Consider the following 5,532-nt stretch of genomic DNA (forward strand, 5'->3'; position numbering starts at 1 on the left):
GGATTGAGAAGGCGCCCCAAGTTGCACCTCGGAGGACGTGGAAGGCCAGAGAGGACCCCCGAAAAGGGGTAGTGGTAGAATTATGCGTTCCCTCAAAGAATATCGTGAGGAGCTACAGAGCAGGCTACACAAGCCAAGATATCTCCAGATGGGAGCGGTGGTCCGAGGAAAAGCAACTACGAGGGGAGGAGATCTCTTCATCTCAACAAAAAGACCCTTGGGAGAAAACAGAAGACTCCACCCTGGTTGGGGTGAGGGGAAACTGCCGAGGGGTAGAATACTCCCAGCCAACAGGGGAGAATGCCCAGCCTCAGAGGGCTGGGGACATCACCCGGAAGGTAAGGAGCAACCGCGGTGCAGGGTGACCGAACACGGAGGTCCAGTGGATCCAGGGTCCCAGAATAGATCCGACGGGACTGGGGGAACTACAGTGCGAAAGGGAGGACATGTTCTGGAGGCAGAGAAAGGGGACCCTTTCAGAGGACGTGGCCAGCCTCAAGGAGGACTTGCGGGAATTGAAAGCGATGTTTGCTGGCCTGATCGCAAAAAGACTGAGGGAGAAAGAAATGGAAACAAGGCAAGGGGCAAGGGAGGCAGAAACCACCCTGATGCTCCAGGCCACCAACTTGGTGGAGGAGGAAGCGGAGGACGCAGAGCAGGACAATAAAAGACCTCTTGGGCGGAGGGTGCCTTTGGCAATGGAACCAACTTCCCCTGAGTGGGGAGGTGGATGTGAACTCTGGGCGACAACAGAGCTCGAACTGGACGGGAAGGTTAAAGAGGCTGAGCCATGGGAAGGTGGTTGTGAATGGGAGGCAAGTGCCCAAACGACAAACACAGACTCAAATACACCAGGTAGAAGGGGGGGGGGCAAAGTCTCCAGGCTGCAGTAGAACCTACAGTTAAAGTTTCAAAGCCACAGCTCCAGAGCCCTGGTGGAATATACCCAGGCACCCGGATGCCAGCCCAGAAGGCCATAGAAGAAGCAGAGAGTGCAACTATAAAGGACCAAGGGCTTCAGAGACACCGAGTGCACGAAACCAGGAGACCAGAGACTAAAGCGGCTAAGAGGGCTGACGGTCGGACATCAGGAGAGGTCCGAGCTTCATCCCCAGGAAGGGGGCAAGGCCAGCAGGGGGTCCATCCGCAGGAACGTGGACCTTCCACCAGAGAAGTGAACACAGTCACCAGACAACTACTTGGACCAAAAAAAAAGCGCGGAAGGAGAAAAGATCTCACTGGAGGTGAGGACAAATTCGGAGAATGGACCTTCCACCATGGTGAGCAATACCAATACCTTTGTGGGAACCCAGGGGGCAGCTCCTACCCTGCCACGGGGCCAAGGGTGGGGGAATGGAACCCAGAATCAAGCAAGAGACACAGGCAACAGTTCCACAGCCAAGGAGCTCTGCCAACACCCAGACACCAAGACCCCTGATAAAAAGGAGCCGAATGAGGGACCTGGTCCTGAGACTCAGGGATCACCGATTAAACAGCTCACATTGCCTTTAGGGCCCAAGATGGGGAGACAGGCTGAGGTGGGGGAGGACCAAAAGGAGAGGAGCAAACCCACAGAGAGCCCCCCCATGCCGACACTGAGGCCAGACTCTTCAGAGGCTCCTTGGGGATCGCTGCAGCGGTGGCAACCCTTAGAACCACTGAGAGCCCTGGGGAGCGGACCAGCTTTGCCAGAAGGGGGGAGAGATTTGGCGAACATGACAGCAAGCAGCTCTCAGGGTTGTCAACTAAGCTGGAGAGGCAGTACTAGTGCAGTGCAGACAGTGAGCGGCAGAGGCAGCTTTCTAACGATTCTCGCTCAAGCCTTGACACACACGGCAGACTCCCCTCCAGGCAAAATGGGCAACAACCTAAAAAACTGTGAGAAAAAGCCTGGCCACGCAGGAACAGGAAAGGGCCAGGGTGAGGAGGGGGGCCAAATTCCCTGCACTGAGAACACTACCCCCCATCCAGCAACAGAGGCTGTCCTGATGGCCCAAGGGATTACTACTCCCAATGTGTGTGATGGGGAGGCTCCAGGAATCCACAGACCCCGCTTTAGGGACACGAGTGGGAGTGATCCAAGACCAAGCTTTTATGAGAAACCGGGGGCCAGGACTAAAGAGAACCAAATAATTCAACCTGGGAGGTCGTTTGAGCTACATGACTTAGACTACAAGGGGTTACAGGTAACCCTCAACTCCCAAGAGGCAGCAGCAGTGCACACTAAGATAAAAGACAGGGACTACCTAGACAGGAGGGCTGACATGGAAGAGAGAGGAATTGCAAAGGATCCCACTGGGGAAGGGAGACCCAAACCACCACCCAAGACTGGGTTGATGGGCAGAACTTTTGACGTAGCCCAAAAATTGGCCTCGGAGAGTTTCCGAAATCAGTGGGGGCTTGAGAGGTATCACAGAGGTCTATACCAACAAACAGAGACTTTAAACCAGGAGGTTGGGCCGAATATAAACGGTGATTCAATGACTGCTTTTGAGTCGGTAGGCCAAGGGATCAGGCTCTACAGAGAGACTCCAAACAAGCTGACCCCTGGAGGGGTACTGGATCAACGGCAGCCTGTCCTCGCTCGAATGGAGGACATGGCTACAGACCAAAAAAGAGCTTCTGTCCACCACGGAGAGGGTTGGCCTGGTCTGCCAATAGATACACTCAGGGGGTTGGGGTTTAAGGAGCTAAGAGTTCCCAACTTGCCCCATGCCAAAGGATGTCAGTTGTGGATGGAAAAGGGGCAGCTTGAACAACCGTTCCCTTGGCTCAAAAGATGGTCTCTCGGGGGGAAGGGGATGACATGCCAAGTGGGGGACAAAGGGCTAAGGGTTTTATCGACTCTGGCCCAAGACACTGTCTACCCACTTAAGCACAAACACTTTGAGGCTACAAAAAAAAAGGTTGGTTACACGCAAGACACAAAAGATTCGGCATTACAAGGACAACTTTGACAAGGGGGCACATTTGGCCAATCCCACCTTGGCTTATGAATGATTGGAGCTTAATAAACTGGATGGAGGTGTCATTTGGGGCTGGAAGTGAGTTTAAAACAAATTGGGTTGCTCTTTATATGCGGATTTAATGTTTAACCTTAGACAAGACTGTGAGTTATATTTTTATTGCCTATTCTGTCAAATTTAGATAGACCTTTATAACGATATATATGATTCTATAAAAGAGAAAATGGTGATGCAGGAGGGGGCAGTTAGGCTAGTGATGTTAAAAAACAACAACACAAAGAGTGATAGTTTTGGATGTAGTACTTGGTAGCTTATCTTGTTTAACCTTTAAAATAGTGATGATTTAAGTTTAGGGGATATTACTAATGCTGAATTCTAGTTTAGTGATGGACACAACTCTAGGTTGCTTTTTAGTCCTTATTCAGCTCTGTAAAGTTGGGGAGTGTGTCTTGGGGGTGCAGAATGTCAGAACCCCTTCATTCATTTATTCATTCGGGGTTCTGTCATGATGATGTAAAGTGTTTAGATTAAGTCATCTAAGTTAGTAATTAGTTACATGCACATTGATGCTAGGTACATACAACCTTCACCTTGTTGTATGACGTGTTGGAATGTTTGAAGGCAGACTGGTTAAAGCTGCTGATCATATTTAGTAGTGAATATATATACACACACACACACACACACACACACACACACATATATATATATATATATATTCTCATATATAAATATAAATCTTAGAGTGTCTTAGCAATATATATATATGGATTAAATAAAGGTATGTATCTGTAGGACTCAATTGAATAAGCATTATGGGAAATGCCCATCTGCGGCCATGGATTGTAATCGAATGTGTCACGTAAGCAAAACATAGGCTAACAGGACAAAGAATGTTTCACACCCTGAGAAAGATTTACGACTGAGAGAGGTTCCACAGATACAAGTCATCAATTAAGCATCAATAGCTTTCCCAAGACAGAGGATGTCCGGAGACCAAATGATGCCCGCATTGGGTTGCTTTGATGTAGGGCTCCAAGCCTCCGCTGAAGTGGGGGGGGAGGGGTGATTTGGAGAAAACATCTGAGAGGGAAAGGAAAAAAAGAGTGGGGGTCACTGGTCGCTTTAAATTAAGGCTTCCCCTTTGTGTGCCTCAGATTCTTCAAAGACGTGGCCAGGAATGCTTCTACTTAATCTTTATAATAAACTTTCTGTTTTACCTGAAGTTTGTTGTGGATTATTGGTCAGAGCAATCCCAAGTCTCACAACCCCAATCTGGGTATGGAGATAAGTTCGCAAGTTCTAGATGGGGTCACATTTCCCTTGAAAGACTGCGTCCACAACTTGTGAGTGCTCCTGGATTCGTCACTTCAACTGTCTTCTCAGATTGATGCTACAGCCAGGAGTGCCTGTTATCAGCTTCGGTTGATATGCCAGTTGCACCCCTACCTGGAGCAGTGGGACCGGGAAACAGTCGTACATGCTCTAGTAACCTCTCGCCTTGATTTCTGCAATGCGCTCTACATGGGGCAACCTTTGTGCCACGTCCAGAAGCTCCAATTGATACAAAACATGGCAGCCAGACTGGATGCTGGAAAATCCAAGTTCGACTATATTACACCTATTTGAAAATCACTACATTGGCTGCCTATTAGCTTCCGGGCACAGTACAAGGTGTTGGTTATCACCTATAAAGCCCTACATGGCCTGGGTCCAGTCTACTTGAAGGAACGCCTCCTCCCATACAATCCTTCCCGCACACTCCGATCCTCCGGGAAAAACCTCTTACAATCTAGAAAGACCAGACTGGCGGTGACCTCCCGGAGGTCCTTCTCTGTCACTGCTCCAAAAACTTGGAATGACCTGCTGGAAGAGAGTCACCAATTATCCTCACTCGAGGCTTTTAAAAAGGCGACAAAAACCTTTCTCTTCTGGCAGGCCTTCCCCAATTGATAATGTCCAAACCCAATTGAATCCCCCTCCGTTTATTATTTTTCTTATTAATTTTGTCATATTGTTATGTATTTTTAACCATGTTTTATTGTTTAATTTTATACTTGGGAGGTAGGGTTGGGCCAGGGTCTTGTGGGGCTTGTTGTTTTTATTGTTTTATATTGTATAAATTCTGCTGTTACCCGCCTCGATACTCAAAGCGGAAGAGGTGGGATATAAATAAATTGATGATGATGATGATGATGATGATGATGATGATGATGATGATGATGTAAAAAGGGATCTTAGCTCAGAGGCCATGATAATCTTCTCTGTATCATTCCAATTTTAGTATATTGTTACCACATATGGATTTTAATAAAAATTTTAGTGTGTGTGGAGTTCCTTCATGACCTCAAACTGAACTGCCAAGCTGGCAGCCATAATCCTGAAAGCAGTGGTTCAGGTAGGCAGATGAGTCAGCCTCACAAGACCACTGAAAAGCAACACTTTGGAAATTCTCCCACAGAAAGGTTTGGGAGTTGCTAAAGGGAAAACCATCACCTCCAAGAGTAAAATCTTTGTTTTAGGCCTCACACTTGATGGCTCAGTGATTAAGTCACTGGCCATCTAT

General features: G+C 48.2%; 1 non-coding gene across 1 annotated transcript; it reads right to left on the reverse strand.

Moving 5' to 3' along the window:
* Positions 1-5,167: 5,167 nt before the first annotated feature.
* On the reverse strand, positions 5,168-5,279 carry LOC149316689 (U6 spliceosomal RNA). The gene has a single exon (XR_016280814.1). It is a non-coding gene; the product is annotated as a U6 spliceosomal RNA (small nuclear RNA).
* Positions 5,280-5,532: the final 253 nt, after the last annotated feature.

The sequence above is a fragment of the Sceloporus occidentalis genome, unplaced genomic scaffold (assembly GCF_023333645.1).
Source record: "Sceloporus occidentalis isolate IW3139 unplaced genomic scaffold, rSceOcc1.0.p SCAF_3, whole genome shotgun sequence".
NCBI lineage: Eukaryota > Metazoa > Chordata > Lepidosauria > Squamata > Phrynosomatidae > Sceloporus > Sceloporus occidentalis.